Genomic DNA, 18,718 nt, shown 5'->3' with positions numbered 1-18,718 from the left:
AATTTAATAATCTAGAAGGAAATTTACCTACATGATTGCCCTTGTAACTTTGTATAAATGTACCATTTTAAAATTCAAAATTACTTGCACTTAGATTTACATACTTAAGTGTCTAAATATTGTGCTGTACGTGTATAGTGTATAGAAAATATCTAGATTTTATTTTTAGTATTTTCTCTTTCCATTCAAGAAACTCAAGAAGTCCTACAAAAATCACTTATAAGTTAGAGTGAAGCTTTCATAATATTTTTGTTTGCAAGTCACTGAAGAATTTCTCAAATTTTTTCTCATGAAATTGTTTCACAGAACAAATCACAAAGCAACTCTGTCTTACTTTTTCAAAAGAAAGGTTACAAAAGTAGGTTACTATAGTTGCCATGAGCCAAACATTTATTCTCTTGTATTTGAAATTATCCCACACACTGATTCTAGCACCATCATTAAAATATGAAAAGCTTACAGCTCTTACTATACATTTAAAATGTATATATGGCAGCATGCAGAACAAATGAAACATTTACAAGACTTTTCAAATAATACCAGGAATATGACTACCATCCCAGAATGAAGATGATGATATTGAATAAGCTTATTCAGTTTGTTTTTATCTTAAAAGAAAATATTTATATTTCAAATGCTACTTTTAAGATGATAATAGAAGGAAGCATTTAAGTGTTTTATTACATGTCAGATACCATGCTACAAACATACATTATCTCAATTAATCCCCCAAATAACCCTAAGAAAAGTACAATTATTCTTTTCTTCTTACACATGAAGAAACAAAGACTGAGAGGGCTAAGTAACCTGCCCAAGATTACACAGTTATTAAGAGGTGGAACCAAGATTTGAAACTCAGGTATACCAGCACCAGAGCCAATAGGAATAATGTCTGGTTTTGCAGGCCCTTGTATCTCTAACACCTAGAATCTGTCAGAAAAACAGGCATTTATGAAGTAGGTGTTGAATACAGAATTTTAGTATTTTGCTGAATACAGAATACCAAAATATAGGTTTGGCTCACTTAACACCATCTCACAATACAGGTATTCCAAAATGTTGAGTGAAAACAATTTAGGAAAAGTAAATAATATTTTTAATGTCATGCCACTTAAAGAACATGAGATGACTCATCCACCTCATAAGAGTGAAGAATATCATAGATTTGTCTATTAGTGAATTAGATTTTCATATATCAGGTTTGCTGAGAAGGAGGTTAACTTTTTATGACTTGTACAATCCACAGAACTGACATATTATGAGAAAAAACATGGCACTGTGAAACAGACTTGGGCTCTAGAGTCAGACTTGGGTTCAAATTCCATTAACTGCCACTAAATTGCTTACGTGATCATAAGGTAGCCAGCAAGAAGGAAGGGTGATTTTTGGAGAGAGTTGTTGCCATGATATCTGAATATCAGTTTTGGTTTTTGGTGACTACTTATGACAAAGACCACTTAAGAGACTGGCAATTTACCAGTTCAAAATTATACTTCTTTTAAAGGAAAATTAATGCCTTATTTAATTCATTATACCCTTCTAAAGAAAGCATTAAGACATACATGGAAAAATTAATAAATTTTTATTGAATAAATTAAGGTAATTTAGATTACAAACATCCATAATAAGCCCATCAAAATAACTAACAGTATAATCCATTTTGCTACAAACACACAAAACCAGAGTAAAACAAAATGAGCAGCCATTTTTTACATGATATAAGCAATAGGATCAAATTAGATCAGAGCTTATAATTAAGACAAAAATACGTACTTATTAAAAATTAGATTTCAACATCAAAGGAAATAAAGACAGGAAGTACGGGAAAGAGAGAAAAGGAAAGAAAAGTATAGTTCAATAAGTAAATCAATACTTCAACAAAAGCATTTATAGAGTGTACAGCCAGCTCAAAAAATAAACATTTAATGACCAGCTAGAATCCTGCTTTGAGGAACAAAAGGAAGATATAGATATACATATTTACATGTACACACTCACTGAATAAAATGAGAAAATTATAACTACTTATCTAAAATAGACACAAAATGGCCATGAATCTATAGTATAGACTAAAATTTCACAGTGGACCTCAAAAGAAGCTATGCATGTTTTGTAAAACTCACCCCTGAACCATTTTTTTAAAAAAGGGATCTAACATTAAAATCTAGACAATAAGGAATAAAAATAAATAATTCAAAAATAAGATAGCATGATCAAAAGACTAGAAGAAAGTAAAAATTTATTTATAACTTATACTAAGGTTAAGCGGCAGGGGAGTTGGTTATGGAATGTTAGTCTTTAAAGCCTTGACAAAGTGATAATACAACCGAGAAAAATTGAGAAACTGTTTTGAGGAAAATAATTTCCTAATTCTTCATGACAGAGAATCAACAGATTATCAAAAAGTGAGACATGGAGTTTTAAAAAGTGATAATATAATGATTCCAATTCTTTAATTCCTTGCCCACATCTACACTCTCACCTCTCAACTTTAGAAGAAATTCTTGGGAACTTATATTTCTGGTGGAATAAAAGCACTTATTTGATGTTAAGGAATTCTTTCAGTTCTTTTTCCTCTGTTATTTCAAGTACATTAATTATACTTGTCCCTATTCTCTAAAATGGTGGGGTAAGTTATTTAGATCAACTCTTCCACTGAAAACAACTACAAAAGCTTAATAAAAATCTTTTTTTTTTTTAGACAGAGTCTTGCTCTGTCACCCCATGCAGTGGCATCATCATAGCTCACTCCAACCTTAAACTCCTGGGCTCAAGTGATCCTCCTGCCTCAGCCTCCCAAGTAGTTGGGACTACAGGCCCACACCACCATACCTGGCTAATTGTTTCTATTTTTGGTAGAGACCAAAGGTCTCCAAGGTTTCCACTCTTGCTCAGGCTGGTCTTGAACTCCTGACCATAAGCGATCCTCCCACTTCGGCCTCCCAGAGTGCTAGGATTACAGGCGTGAGCCATGGTGCCCAGTCAATAAAATCTTTAAAGTATCAAAAGGACCACAAGATAATAAGGAATTACAAACCACAAATACAAGGAAAACAAGAATCTCTGAGGTCATGAGCCAATCCAGGGAACGTGAGACTGCTTAGATAGCCTCCCAAGGCAAAAGGGACGGAAATCAAAGTCTGAAGCCTACATACCATATACAGTCTAACAGGAGTTTCTTACCACAAAAAATTAAAACCCCAAAGGACTATACTTTCAGGGTGGTGGTAAGCAAGAAATGGAAAAAAAAACCCAATAAATTATAATAACTAGAGTAACCATGGATTCTAGTTTGCCAGAGACAATCTAGTTATATTTGAGAGTATGGCATACTTAAAATAGTGCTCCTTTTTATGCTCAAAAATATTCTAACTTGTAACCATGTAAGTTACACGGTCCCCTACTCATCACCTAGTTTCATTCTGTGGACTAGTCTATCGAAGAAATTTCAAGCCCTGAGCATGTTTTAATGTGACTGTGATAGACTATCTCTGAAGATGACCGTCAACAATTTCTTCCATCCCTGCACCTGCGTACCACTAGTCTCATCAAGAGGTGAAGTCTATTTTATCTTCCCTCTCCTTGAATCTGGGTTGGCCCTGTGACTTACTGTGACCAACTGATTGCAGCTCCAGTGATGCTGCACTACTTCCAAGCCTAGCCCTTAAAAGAGACCTAGTAGCTTTCACATTTGGTCTCTTGGAAAACAGCTGCCATGTAAAGAAGCTTGGGCTGTGCTATGAATGAGAGCACTGGAGAGAGGCCACACAGAGGAGAACCAAAGTGCCCCAGCCAACACAACAGCAAGTCTCAGACAATAAGTTGAGGCAGCCCTGGACGCTGCACCTTAGCTGACCTCTCAGTTAAATGCAGATTCATGAGTAACTCCTGTCAACACTGTGGGGAACAAAAGAACCCCAAGCTTAATCCAGCAACCCACAAATTCATGCAAATATATTGTTGGTATTTTAAGCCCCTCCCCGGTTTGGGGTGGTTTGTTACATAGCAGTAAATCACTGAAACGGTGGATCAAAACTGGTAGTAATCACGAGCGCCTGGTGGAAGCAAGTGTAAGTCCTCTCTGGAGGAAAGAACTTTCATGAAAGTCACATGTTATTCCTATAAATTATTTTATAAATATAATGCACAACACACAGTGAAAAAAGTAGATTTCTTAACAAAAAACCAGTAAAAGTATCAAAGAGACCCTAAAAAACTTCAGAGATCGGAATACTCAGATATACACTATAAAAAGACTGTGATTAAAAAATTAATAATAACTAGATGAGTTTAAAATCAGATAAAACACAAGTGAAGAAACCATTGGTGAGCTGGAATATAGGAAAAATACAGACTCAAAAATATCTACAGGGAAAAATTGTCATAGATTCAAAAAAGAACCAAATAGGACATCTAGAAATAAAAAATATAGTAAGTATAATTTAAACCTCACTGGACAAGTTTAATATCAGATAAAACACAAGTGAAGAAACCATTAGTGAGCTGGAATATAGGAAAAATAAATTTTTCGGAGTGCAGCACAGAAAGAAAAAAGGCAGAAAAATCACTGGAGAGATGCAGAGGATATAATGACACAGTTTGGCATAGGTTTAAAATATTTATTTAATCAGAATCTCAAAAGAAGGGGAAAAAAAGAACAGAGCAGAGGCAACATTTCAAGAGACGGTATTTGAAAAATTTCTACAAATACAGGAATATAGCAATTCAACAGACACAAGAAGCTCAATGAATCCCAGGCAGCTTAAATAAAGAGAAACCCACACATCATATTAAAACTACAGAAAATCAAAGATAAACAAGAACAGTTTTTAAGTAGTCACAGGAAATAAAAAGATAGATCCCCTTCAAAGAAGCAGCAATAAAACTAACAGAATTCTCCATGACAAAACTGAAGACTGTGGACTTCAATAAGCTGAGTGAAAACACCTGCCCCCGAGAATTCTATACCCAGCAAAATTATAAATTACCAATATCAAGAACAGAAATGAAGTTATTACAAATCCTACAGACATTTTTTTAAAAGTGGAAATTTATGACAATATATCTGACAGAAAAAACAATTCCAGGTAAACTGCAGATCTAAATGTGAAAGACAACACAAAGAGGTTTCTGGAAGATGACAAAGGAAAATGTCTTTACGATCTCAGAGGCTGGAAGATTTCTTAAATGAGACACAAAAAGTATGAGCCACAAAAGACCAACAGATTGGACTATATTAAAGATAACTTCTGCTCATCAAAAAATACCTGTAAGTGTTACACCTCTTTTAAAATTTGCCTAGCAGGTTTTCCAGTTTTCACCAGAAAACTCTTAAAAAAAAAAAAAAAAGGTGTGGTGGCTCACACCTGTAATCCTAGCACTTTGGGAGGCCAAGGCACTGAGGCAGTAGGATCGCCTGAGGTCAGGAGTCTGGGATCAGCCTGAGCAAGAGCGAGACCTCATCTCCACAAAACATGGAAAAATCAGCCAAGTGTGGTGGCGCGTGCCTGCATTCCCAACTACTTGAGAGGCTAAGGCAGGAGGACGGTTCAAGCCCAGGAGTCTGAGGTTGCAGTGAGCTATGATGATGCCATTGCACTCTAGCCCGGGTGACAGAGCGAGACTCTGTCTCAAGGAAAAAAAAAAAAAAAAAAAAACCCATATACTGCTGATGGGAGGATAAACTGATATGACTCTTAGAAAACAGTTTGGCATCATCATGTAGAACTGAAGACATACATACTCTGTGACCAAACAAAGTCCATACTTGGGAATATGCTATTAAAAATTTATGTGTCAGGATACAGGTACACAAATGTGATAAAACATTGTTAATAAGCCATGATGGTAAGCAACACAAATATCCACTAACAGTAAAAGTAAATAAAGTATGTTAAATACATACTTTGGAATACAGTAAAGAAAATGAATAAACTACTGCTATAAACAACATGGATCAGGCTTGGAAAACAATGCTCCATGGAAAACCCATACCAAAAAATGGTTCCATTTATGAAATGATTCCATTTATATAACATTCAAAAACAGGCAAAGTAAAATATAATGTAGAGGAATAATGGCTTAAATGCTAAAATTATGGAAGAAAAATAAAGTAATCATCATAAATGCCAATGATAATGGTTATCTCTGTGAAGGAAAGAGTGAGTTGTGATTGAGGAGCAATACTCAGCAGCTTCTAAGGGGCTGAAATGTTCTATTTCAGCTTTTTATATTAATGCATCTTTTCTGTATGTGGCAGTGGTCACATTTTCAAATATTTTTTAAATTATCTATACTTTCATTTTTAAAAATAGCCACTCTTGGCCGGGTGCAGTGGCTCACGCCTGTAATCCTAGCCCTCTGGGAGGCCGAGGCGAGTGGAGCGCTCGAGGTCAGGAGTTCGAGACCGGCCTGAGCGAGACCCCGTCTCTACTAAAAATAGAAATAAAAATTATCTGGACAACTAAAAATATATATAGAAAAAAAAATTAGCCGGGCATGGTGGCACATGCCTGTAGTCCCAGCTACTCGGGAGGCTGAGGCAGGAGGATTGCTTAAGCCCAGGAGTTTGAGGTTGCTGTGAGCTAGGCTGACGCCACGGCACTCTAGCCCGGGCAACAGAGTGAGACTCTGTCTCAAAAAAAAAAAAAAAAAAATAGCCACTCTCTGAAGTCACAGTCATACAAACCTTAAGTCAAATGCTGGCTTGATATAGGAAAGTAACAGTGAGTCCCAATATATAAGTAGTACAGCAGTGTTATAAAAAGCCCAGAATCTACCTCGAAGACTGTCTGGGTTCAAATCTTGCCTTAATCACTTAGTAGTTGCATGAGTTAGAATATGTCACTTAACATTTCTATGCCTCACTTTCTTCATCTTTAAAGTGGGGATATAATTACAACTACACTTCATAAGGTTGTTGAGGATTAACTGAAAAAATGTAAATTCATGTATGTGCATTGTTGAGCATATACCCAGCACACAGTAAACAACATATATTAGCTGTGGTAGTCACTATTACTGTCATACTTCTTGTAGTAACTCATATATAAATTAAGCTGAAATGTGCTCATATTTAATAAACCCTTTTAAAAATTTAGAATTATTAAAAATCTAATTACAAAAAAAATAAAAAAATAAAAAATAGCCACCCTGCAAAACAGTTTGGCAGTTACTTATAAAATTTAACTTGCAATTACTATATGACCTAGCAAATGCACTCTTGGGCAGTAACCCTAGAGAAATGAAAATTTATGTTCACACAAAAATCTATATATGTGTTTATGAACACATAGTAGTTTTATTTGTAACAGCCAAAAACTGGGAACAACTCAGATGTCTTTCTATAAGTGACTAGTTAGATAAAACTGTATCTCATAGTATTTTATCCATACTATGAAGTACTCAGCAATAGAAAGGAATGAACTGTTGATTCACACAAAATCTTGGATGAAATCTCCAGGGAATTTATGACAAGTGAAAAAAGCATTTATATATTTATTTACATAACATTTATGTGACACTTTTTAAATGACAACAGTTATAGAAATGGAGAACAGATCAGTGGGATTCCAGGAGTTAAAGACAGGGCTGGGGAAAGCGAGAGGTGGTGGAGGGTAGGAGGAAGGTAGCATGGTTACCAAGGGTAACACAACGGATCTGTGTGGTGATAGAACTGTTCTGTATCTTGAATGTGGTGGTGGACATAAGAAACCACATGTGATAAAACTGCATGGAACTAAAAACACGCACAAATAAGTACAAGTAAAACTGGGGAAATCTAAACAAGATCAGTGGACTGTACTGATGTCAATATCAGTGTCAGTGGTTTGTATCATACATGAATTATACTGCAGTTTTGCAATATGATACCATTGGGGAAAACTGGGTAAAGGGAACTCTCTGTATTATTTTTTACAACTGCATGTGAATCTATAATTACCTCAAAATAAAAAGAAGACAATTTTTTTCTCTCTGTACATCTTTCTCTCTGTATCTCTATGATGCATAGTTTGGAATGATGTTCACCAAATGATAATTGCTTATTTCTTGACAATGGAACTCTGGGTGATTTGAATATTCCCACACTGTTATATTCTTTTACAATGAGTATCTCTCTTTTTATAGAAACAACAAGTCATTACTTATTTAAAAAGGCAATATAGCACAAAACTTATACTCTCAAAACAATAAAACACTGTTGAAAAAAATTACAGACCTAATAAATAAGTAGAAGGACATGCATATTCACAGATTGGAAGACTTAATATTGTTCAGATGGCAATACTCTCCAAAATGATTTTTAGATTCAAAACAATCCCTATCAAAATCCCAGTTGGTCTTTCTGCAGAAATTAACAAACTGATCCTAAAATTCACATAGAAATTCAAGGACCCAGAATAGACAAACAATCATGAAAAAGAAAAAGGTGGAGGGCTCACATATCCCAATTTCAAAATGTACTACAAAGTTATACTCTTCAAGACTGTGTGGTATTGGCATAAAGACAGATACATAGAGTGATGGAACAGAATTGAGAGTCCCTAAGTAACTACTGATCAACTAATTTTCAACAAAGGTACAATTCAATGGGGAAAGAATTTTTTTTTTTTCAACAAATAGTACTGGGACAACCAGATAGCCACATGGAAAAGAATGAAGTTGAACTCCTACTTCATACCATATATAAAATTAACTAAAAATGGGTCATAACCTGAATGTAAAAGCTAAGGATATTAAAAAATTCTTAGGAGAAAACACAGGAGTAAGTTTATATGCTCTTGAGTTAGGCAAAGCCTTCTTAAATATGACACTAAAAGCACAAGCATCAAAAGAACCAATAAATACCTTATGGGTTCCTTTGTGAGGTGATAAAAATGTTCTAAAATGATTGTGGTGATGGGAGTACAACACTGTAAATATACTAAAACCACTGAATTGTACACTTTAAATGGGTGAATTGTATGGCATGTGAATTATATCTCAATAAAGCTGTAATATTTTTAAAAGGCAATATAATGTAAATACTGCTTTTCATTTATAAAACCACTAAATAATATCTGACTTACCTACAGAGGAACAGCAAATTATATGAAATTCAGAAATTCGATATCATAGCTGAGCAAATAATGGGCAGTTTTCATTCTGGAGCTAATTAGTGTTTCATAATACTATTTTTTTTAATGGAGGGAAGGTTGGGCACAGAGGCTCATGCTTGTAATCCCAGCGCTTTGGGAGGTGGAGGCAGGAGGATTGCTTGAAGCCAGGAGCTGGAGACCAGCCTGAGTAACATAGCCACATCCCATCTCTACAAAAAAATTTTAGGCCGGGTGCAGTGGCTCACGCCTGTAATCCTAACACACTGGGAGGCTGAGGCAGGCGGATCGTTCGAGCGCAGGAGTTCAAAACCAGCCTGAGCAAGAGCAAGACCCCGTCTCTACTAAAAAATAGAAAGAAATGATCTGGACAACTAAAAATATATAGAAAAAATTAGCCGGGCATGGTGACACATGCCTGTAGTCCCAGCTACTCGGGAGGCTGAGGCAGAAGGATCGCTTGAGCCCAGGAGTTTGAGGTTGCTGTGAGCTAGGCTGACGCCAAGGCACTCTAGTCAGAGTGACAGAGTGGGACTCTGCCTCAAAAAAAAAAAAAAATTAAATCAGTCAGGCATGGCGCATGCCTGTAGTCCCAACTATTTGGGAGGTTGAGGCAGGAGGATCACTTCAGCCTGAGAGTTTGAGGCAGCAGTGAGTTATGATCAGGCCACTGCATTCCAGTTTGGGCAAAAGAGTGAGATTGTGCCTCTAAAATAAAATAAATACAAATAAAAAATAAAATTAAAATTAAAATGGGAGGGAAAAGTGGAATCCCTAAGGAGGGAGAAGGATCTGAGAACCATCCCAAAGTATATACAGGTGAAGTGATATACCTCGGATTTGCTTTAAAATAATCCAGCAGTGGATAAAGCAGGTGGGAAAGGAAGGTACAAATGTAACACAATTAACCATTTGTTGTTAATTTTTAAAGCTGAGTAACAGGAATATGAAGGTTCATATGTTATTGTCTCTACTATATGTGAAATATTCCATTAAAAAAAGAAAAAGTACAACCATAAGCACCAAACTTTCAGATGAAAAATGATTAAAAATATTACAAGATCAGGTTTAAAGTTATTTGTGGTGCTACAGAAATGATATAACAAATGATTTTCAAATAAATATGGTTTCCTAATCAGTTTATACAGCACTACAGTATCCTCCAAAATAAAGCAGAGCACTTTAAAATGGAAATTCTTACCAACTTGTATCAATTATGTATCATCTGATTAGATCCAAAGCAGATTAAAATGTGTTTCTTATTATTTATAAAACACCACTATACCCAGGTAACAATTTGCATACTCAATCAGACAATATATCAAACAAACCAATTAAAAACTGGCTGCAAATGACGGCTAATAATTAACACAACTGAAAGGATCTAAAACAATTATAAACACTTAAAGCTAATTCTTTTCACTGAAGAGTAACTGCATATAACAATGATCATAAAATGTGAAATCCTTCACAAATATATTTAAAGCAAATTAAATCTTAGAATGACAAATATTCAAGTGCTAAGGCATCAGAAGTTCTGTTCATTATCTGAATAAAAATAATGGGAAACAATACTAGAAAACAGCCACTAGTAGTGAAAGAGGCACTTGCCCTCTAGAAGGAACAAAGCTAATAGTTGTCTTGGACACATTCCCCATTCTTCAGTATGAGCAATAAAAAGAAATGCAAAGAAAATATTTACAGCTGGGTTACAGGACAACCTACTTCAAAATAACACTGGGTTAATCTCTTATGAGAACATGGAAGCCCCCCAAAAGGATGAGCACCTCCAAAACTAAATAATGGTGTCTGACAAATCCTGGACATTAAATATTACTTCTCTTCTACTCTTCTTTCTCCAAACCTTTATTAAAGTAGCAGTGCTGGCCAGGCTTGGTGGCTCATGCCTGTAATCCTAGTACTCTGGGAGGTCAAGGCGGGAGGATCACTTGAAGTCAAGAGTTTGAGACCAGCCTGAGCAAGAGCGAGACCCCCATCCTACTAAAAATAGAAAAATTAGCTGGGCAACTAAAAATAGAAACAAAAAATTAGCCAGGAGTCGTGGTGCGCACCTGTAGTCCCAGCTACTTGGGAGGCTGAGGCAGGAGGATCACTTGAGCCCAGGAGTTTGAGGTTCGTGTGAGCTAGGCTGACACCACGGCACTCTAGCCCAAGCAACAGAGACTGTTTCAAAAAAAAAAAAAGTAGTGGTACTGACTCTGAGTTGCTCTGCACCATAGCCCCTACCTCTTGGACTGTGATCCCACTGCTAATCTTCAACATTACCATTACCATTGCATTTCCACCAAGATTCATACACCCTTCATGAACTACCATACTCCTTCATCAATACAGTTGGATTCATTCCCCCACAGGTACATACCTCCAGCCCCCCATGTCTCATTCTCTCTCTTTTTTTTTTTTAGGCTTCCATTTGAAGAGGAAATGCCTCATCCTTTATCCTTTGGCAATGTTCCAGATCTATCATGCTCTCTCAAATTTTGTAAATGCTATTTCAGTATGCAAGATGCTTTACTTGCTCGTGATAAACACCTAACTAATACTTCAGGTTTTAACTGAAATGTTAGCTTCTCAGGGAAGCTTCTCTCACTCATCCAGAAAAATTTGGCTGTTTCCTCTCTTTTGATTCCACGGAACCCCTTCCTCTCTTACCTGCTTTCTAGACTGAAACTCTTTGAAGACAGGAACTGTATCTCTTCAAAACATTTGGTTCTTAGGGCTTGGTATAATATTGATCTCACAGTATGTGGTCAATTAAATCTGCTCAACCCGCCTCATGTTATTACACTCCCTCTCAGAATTCTTGAGGATCAAGTGATAGCGTTGCAAAAGTATTTTGTTTTTATAGGCTATACTTATCTTTGAGATAGTGAATCACAATCCTAATTTACAGTTGGGAGATATAAAAACCCTGTTAGTCTCTACTGTCCAATTTCTTAATTTCCTAACCAAATAAACATATGATTCCATCCCTAAGACCAGTAACCTTCAGGATTGTAAAGATTCCCACCCCAGTAATTTTTAAATTTCTCCTAACTTCAGATAAGAAAATCTATAGTGCTCCAACAAGGATCCTTCTTATTTTGTTGCAGAGGTACAAGATGAATATCAGAATGGTTGGCTGTTAACAGTCACGCAGGACCCTCACATTACTTAAACCTGTTTCTTTTAAAGTTTTGTCTGGACTCTTAAAACAATACCTATAGCATACATTATCATTCTGTCCTCTGCCCAAAGAGGTAGAAATTGGCTTTTACTCATCTCTTCACTTCTTTCCTATTTCTTTCCAAGGCAGAAAGGATATAGACATACAGTAAGGAAATTAGTCTCCAGTCCTATTTTTCAAATCATTCAAAACAATTCTGCTAGCTCAAAAAAGGAAACTGGACTAAAATCAGGGGGTCTCAAATGTTTTCTGGGATGGAGCAGGTAAATAAGTTAGTGAAGTAACTGAGTGGGAGATAAGGAATAATGGTTATTACTTTGGCTTCTGGAGAATGAATGAACGCCCTGCCTAGAAGCATCAATATTCATTAAAAAAAAATCAGATGCAAGCCAAATAAAATAGACCTGCAGAATGGATTTAGTTTCCCACCCCTGAACTTGATAATCTTTAAGTACTTCCTCTCATTTCCTCTGTATGTCCTCCTTTTATCTGTGCAGCAAAGCCACTTTCTTTAATGTCAGAATTACCTTTATTAGTAAAATTAGTTCTCTTCCAACGAATATCCCACAACCAACACACACATACACACCCTGACTCCTCCTATTCCATAAAGCAAGTCTCTTCTAATACTATAAGAAAACTACTAAACAGCACCTCTCCTAATTCTATAAATTTAGCCAGTATGATTCTATTGGCTGAAGTAGCACCTGTATACTATCTTACAATGATGTATAAAACATAAGACACATATAAATCTTGTTCTGCAAAGTCACTCTCAGGTTCCCAATAAAATGTCATAATATCATAACTTGCAGGGTTGGCTTCTGGAGAAATCTAATCCAAGACAGAGATAGTGAACACTCTACCTTTCTCTCCCATGCTCAGAAATGTGAAAATGATGTCTTTATAGGGATAACCTAATATACATCCCCACCATTCTAAAAAATTATGGACCGGCTGGGCATAGTGACTCACGTCTATAATCCTAGCCCTCTGGGAGGCCAAGGCGGGAGGATTGCTTGAGGCCAGGAGTTTGAGACCAGCCTGAGCAACAGTAAGACCCCATCTCTACAAAAAAATAGAAAACTTAGCCAGGAGTGGTGGTGCACACCTGTAGTCCCAACCACCCAGGAGGCTGAGGCAGGAGGATCGCTTATGCCCAGGAGTTTGAGGTTGCAGTGACCTATGATGATGCCACTGCACTCTAGCCCAGGTGACAGAGAGAGACCCTGTCTCAAAAAAAACAAAAAAACCCTCCAAAAATATAATATAAAATAAAATATCAGGGACCAAATTTGAAATTACAATCCTTATCAAATTACTTAATGCCACACTTCACAACTGACCATATATACTCACACTAGTATTTTTGTGAAAGCACACATGTGTTCCTTGATCCTCAGCTTTCTCTCTTATGGTGTTGTGTAGCCAAATGATTGTGGTTCCCAAAGACACTGCACATAATGCATACTTTAATAGACCCAAATATCCTAAAGACTGAGGTTCAGAAGAACTACAAAGATGTAGTTTTAGACACCAACTTTTTCATAGCTATGTTACTACAAACAACACTGCTTTCTCTCCTTTAAATTGCTGCTTATTTCTGCTGCTGTCCCAGTCAACTGCCTGTTACCATTCTGACTGACCACCATGACCTTCCTTTACTCTCTCTGCTACCCACTCAGTATGACTGACCACACTGCTACTGTCTTCACTGGGCTTTCATTACAACCTCCCCTAAGTCTACTGGGCTAATCATATCCATTCATCTCTGCTCTTCTCTTCACTCGGACTTCCCCAATTTCTCCATGAACTGATCTCATGATGGTTCTCTCAGATAACATCGTTGGTCCCTTTCTTTGACTTCAGCCCTGAGTCTTTCTTACATGCAGATTCTCTATATTCTCCAGCTTCCAGAACTAACTACTTCAAAGCCACGGAACCTTTCCATTAGAATGTAATTCACTCAGACAGTTGCAAGGGGAAAATGTTCTATGCACAGAGTATTTCACTGTCTGAAAAAAAAAAAAATGACATTTGTTAGAAACAATTTCATTTCAAGACTATAAAACTCATGGAAAGTAATTCAAATAAATTACCTGCATCACTGACTCAACTGACATTCACTTCCACAAAAGTCTTTATTTGCTTCTAAGTCTTGTTAGAAAAAAATATTAAAAGATTTAAGTGGGAGAGAGAAAAATTAATTGGAGCCTATGTAATGATAAGCTTACCAGACTATGTGTCTTACAGAGATAACCCCAGTCTCTTCTTTTAAAAAGAAAAATAAACAAATGTTGGACATATAACTCTCTGGTTGGTTTTAACAATCGAGCTCTTAAGAAGTTTAATACTTCTAAAATGGCAACATTTCTAAACAATACTGGTTGTGTCCTTGTAAAACTTATTCTTGAAAGCTGAAAAGCAAACAATAATCTACAATAGGAAAGAAACAAGTTACTGAGGATGTGTAAGAGATTAGTCTAGAAAATTCAATACTGGATCCATAAATGCCAAAGTCAAAGCCCAGCTGACAATGTTCTTTTATTACCTAAGTGGTAGTTAGATGGATGTGTTCACTTTGTGAAAATTCATCAACCCTATAAACTTATGATTTGTGTACTTTTCCTAAATGTAGGCTATGTTTCAATAAAAATTTTAATAACAAAAAAGCAAAGCACAAGAAAAAAATACATTTTTCTACAAATCCATTAACTAGAACACTTAGTTCGTTCCAAAAAATTAATTTACCAGTATTAAATTACATTGCATCAGTTTGCGAGGGCTGCCATAACAAAATTCCACAGACTGGATGGCTTAAACAACAGAAATGTATGTTCTCATAGTTCTAGAGCCTAGAAGTCCAAGATCAAGGCACTGGCAGGTTTAGTTTCTTCTGAGGTCTCTTTCCTTTGCTTGCAGATGCCCTCTTGCTGCCTCTTCACATGGTCATATTTCTATGTGTGTGCACCCCTGGTCTCCCCCTAAGTGTCCAAATTTCCTCTTCTTGTAAGGACACCAGAAAAACTGGATTAGAGCCCACCCTAAAAGCCTCATTTTAACTTAATCACCACTTTAAAGGCCCTATCTCCCAATACACTCACATTTTGAGGTATTTGGGGTTAGGGCTTCAACATATAAATTTGGGGAGCCACAATTCAGCACATACACACGAGTTAATGAGTTATTAACAAATTCAATATTTGGGTCTATTAAAGTATGTTTTCCTCACAGTATCCCTATGAATTACACTAGGGTTTAAAATCAATTGGATGTACGGACACCCAGAGAGAGAAGGTTGAGCATCAGAGAACATATGTGGGCTCTCACAAAAATACTAGTGTAAGTATGTATGATCAGTTGTGAAGCATTAAGCAATTTGATAAACATTTTAATACCAAATTTCATCCATGATCTTGAAAAGAGGTTGGGGGAGGCGGGGTGTCAAGGTTATTTTTATAAAGACATCATCTTCACTTTTCTGAGTAAAGGAAAGAGAGACAGAGTTAATAGTTTACTATCTCTGTCTTAGTTTAGATTACTCCAGAAGGCAACTCTGAGACAAGACTTTTTAAAGTTCAGGTAGTCTATTTATGAGATGACTCTCTGGAAACAATGGCAGAGGACGGGGAAAGAGAAAGAGGAAGAAGTAAAAGAAGCTAATGGAAGTGATTATTGTAGATAACTGGTACCAGTCAGGTACCACTGTAGAAAACTGTTGCTCATTCCTGCTGCAGAACTCTGGAAGACAGTGTAGGACATGAGCCTCAGAGTTACCCCACCTGAGGATGAAGGGAGTTTACCCACCAACTCCTGGCAGATACTGGTTGAAGACCACTCCCAGAATGTATTAGTATCCTGGCATTTCCAGCCTGCTCTCCAGGTAGGCGGAGTAGCTGGCAGCAGAAAAAGTTTTCAGGCAGAGACAGAAGTGCTGAGATTTAGAAGTTGGCCCGTGTGCATGGAAATGGCAAAGGCTGAGTGACCATAGGCAGGTATTGACAGCATCTGGGGCATCTATGCCAAGCCCCCTAACCCATGGGACTCTGTGCCTAACTTGTGAATGTAAGAAACATCAGCTTTCATCTAGAAGCAGCAGAAAAAGGGTTAAGAACTGCTCTAAACCAGACCTTTCCTTTGCTCAAAAGTATAGGTGTTCCTCTCAAGAAATGATCTAATTATGGGGCATAACAAGTTACACAGTAAGGAAAAAATGTGTCAAGTCATTAAGTTCTGCAGAGTTATATAAAAGAAACAAAAGCTGTAAACAACCCTGGGCGGTATACTTTTTTTTCTCTATGAGCAGAAAATGCCACAACTTCCAACCATATTCTCAAGAAAGGCTCTTTTAGAGAGAAGAAAAAAAAGTGAAAATAGTATGTATCTGTAGGGCTTTTTCCCCCTTCTTCTTCTGGAATAGCTAATGACACAGTCTGCATAAGCAAGAATCTGCAGACTGACACACATACATAGAGTTCTTAAAAAAAATAAATAACAGACTTCAGGTGAATTTCTTTTCAAACACAGCAGTCTTTCAGAGCACACTGGCTACTATCAGTGTTTCAACTCTGGTCAGGCCACAGCTGACTATTTCTAATAGCTGGTATAAACACATATGAATGAGGCTTTATTTTAGAATTTAAAAATGTGTAGCTAGTCATTTTGCTTTAAAGATATATAAATTAACCTAATTTTTAAGAGATTTACTTTACATTTAAACTCAAATGAAATCAGTTTCTCTATCCTTGATCGATGTCTTTAATTTTCCATGTAAGAAATTCATATTTTAAATTGGGGCTTGCATATAAGTTGTTTATGATGTCCCCATTATTTATACTGAGATATATCAATACAGTCCTTATCCATATTTACTCTATTAAACATTTTTTTGTTCTGTTCAGCATATAAATTCTCCTACCACCTGCTTCTATTTTACTGTTAACTTTTATTTCAAAAGCCCTCTCTATTTCTTAGAATTTGGTCATATTGGATTGACAAGATTTTCTTTTTCTTTCTAAACTTATCTACCCATTAACTTTAACTTGATGCAATCTGAAAATAATCCACCTGACAATCAGTGGACACAGCTTCAGTACTTTTCCCTCAGCACTGTCTCAAGTTTGATATCAGTGCCTCAGTACTGCTCTAGAAATGATTTTCTATTCTGTCATTTCTTTATCAGCCAAATTCCCCAAACAGTTCCACAAAGAGATTGCTTCATGTCTTCACAGTAATACAAACGACTTAATGAACTACATCTTCTCCAGTGGATGTTGTAAGCTGTACAACTGCAAACCACAATGACTTCTGATAAGAGCTCGACCACACACCAGAAAACAGAATGTATTTTAAGGAGAAAATAATCAGAAAGCATTGGAATTTGAGTATTAAATAATTCCCAGTGACTATATCTACCATGACATTTTGGAATTATTGTTAACTTTTCTAGGTATCATAATGGTCTTGTGCTTATATACTTTCTTTTTTTAAAGAATCCATATGGAAAATGTACCGAAGAATTTAAGGATGACAGAATGGTATGCTGTCTGGGATACACAAAGGGCAGTGGCTGTGGTATAGTTGCAAAAAGACTGACTATATGTTGATCATTTCATGTTGGATGATAGGTATATGGGATTTCACTATTCTATTTCACTGCTTTTTTATATGCTTTTAAAATTTCCACAATGTAAAGTGAAAAAGCCAGGGGGCGGTGGTGGTGGGGAGTTAAAGTTTATTCTCTTTCCTGGTAAGCTTTTATTTATCATGAAAAACCCTGTAAATAATTCTTCCCTATTAATATATAGGTGAGAAATCAGCCATATTTTAATTTTCTGTTGCATATTTCTCTTTATTATATATGACTTCAAGCTTGAAATAAAATAATTAAGCTTGAATTAAAGTATGTCGGTAAGGCAAGGCAGAAGAAGATAAGACATGTCTTTCCAAATGTAAGAATTTTTTAAAGAGCAATAAAAAGTCATTTTTAAAACAACATATGTATTGCTCTAAGAATTTTCTTTAGTCAGGCTGCTACAGAATCAGAAAATTTTGCTTCTGTGATCATGTTAAACATCCCAAATTGTTTTAAAGAAGTGTTCACTGTGTTGAACATTTTAATCACCTAAGTCTTTGCTGAAATAGTTCTTTTGATTCTTAAAATATATGCCATCCTTCCCTGAAAAAGAATAAGTGTAGTCTTAAAAATTTGTTATTGAACTTAAAGTGTCATGTTTTTATTTCATAAAAACAATTATTTCTTATTAAAAATAACAATAAAAAAAGAAGTAATCTGACAAAAAATGGCTAGTGAAGAAATACGGTGTTTATGAGATTTTTTAAAAATCAGTATAAAGATAAAACCTCAAGAGTAATCTCTGAAAAGCACACAAATTTCCTCTGATATAACAAAAGTGAGGAAAAAAGGAAGAAGGAA

General features: G+C 36.0%; 1 protein-coding gene and 1 non-coding gene across 2 annotated transcripts in view; one reads left to right on the top strand and one right to left on the bottom strand.

The window, feature by feature from the left end:
* Positions 1-18,718, bottom strand: part of GTF2F2 (general transcription factor IIF subunit 2) — a 135,787-nt gene that overhangs the window by 80,727 nt on the left and 36,342 nt on the right. The gene's annotated exons all lie outside the window — the stretch shown is intronic.
* Positions 5,272-5,333, top strand: LOC123649552. Its single transcript, XR_006739055.1, has one exon. It is a non-coding gene; the product is annotated as a U7 small nuclear RNA (small nuclear RNA).

Source organism: Lemur catta, chromosome 13, assembly GCF_020740605.2.
Source record: "Lemur catta isolate mLemCat1 chromosome 13, mLemCat1.pri, whole genome shotgun sequence".
NCBI classification, from domain to species: domain Eukaryota; kingdom Metazoa; phylum Chordata; class Mammalia; order Primates; family Lemuridae; genus Lemur; species Lemur catta.
Note: the sequence above shows the minus strand (reverse complement) of the source record. Positions and strands in the feature narration are given on the sequence as shown.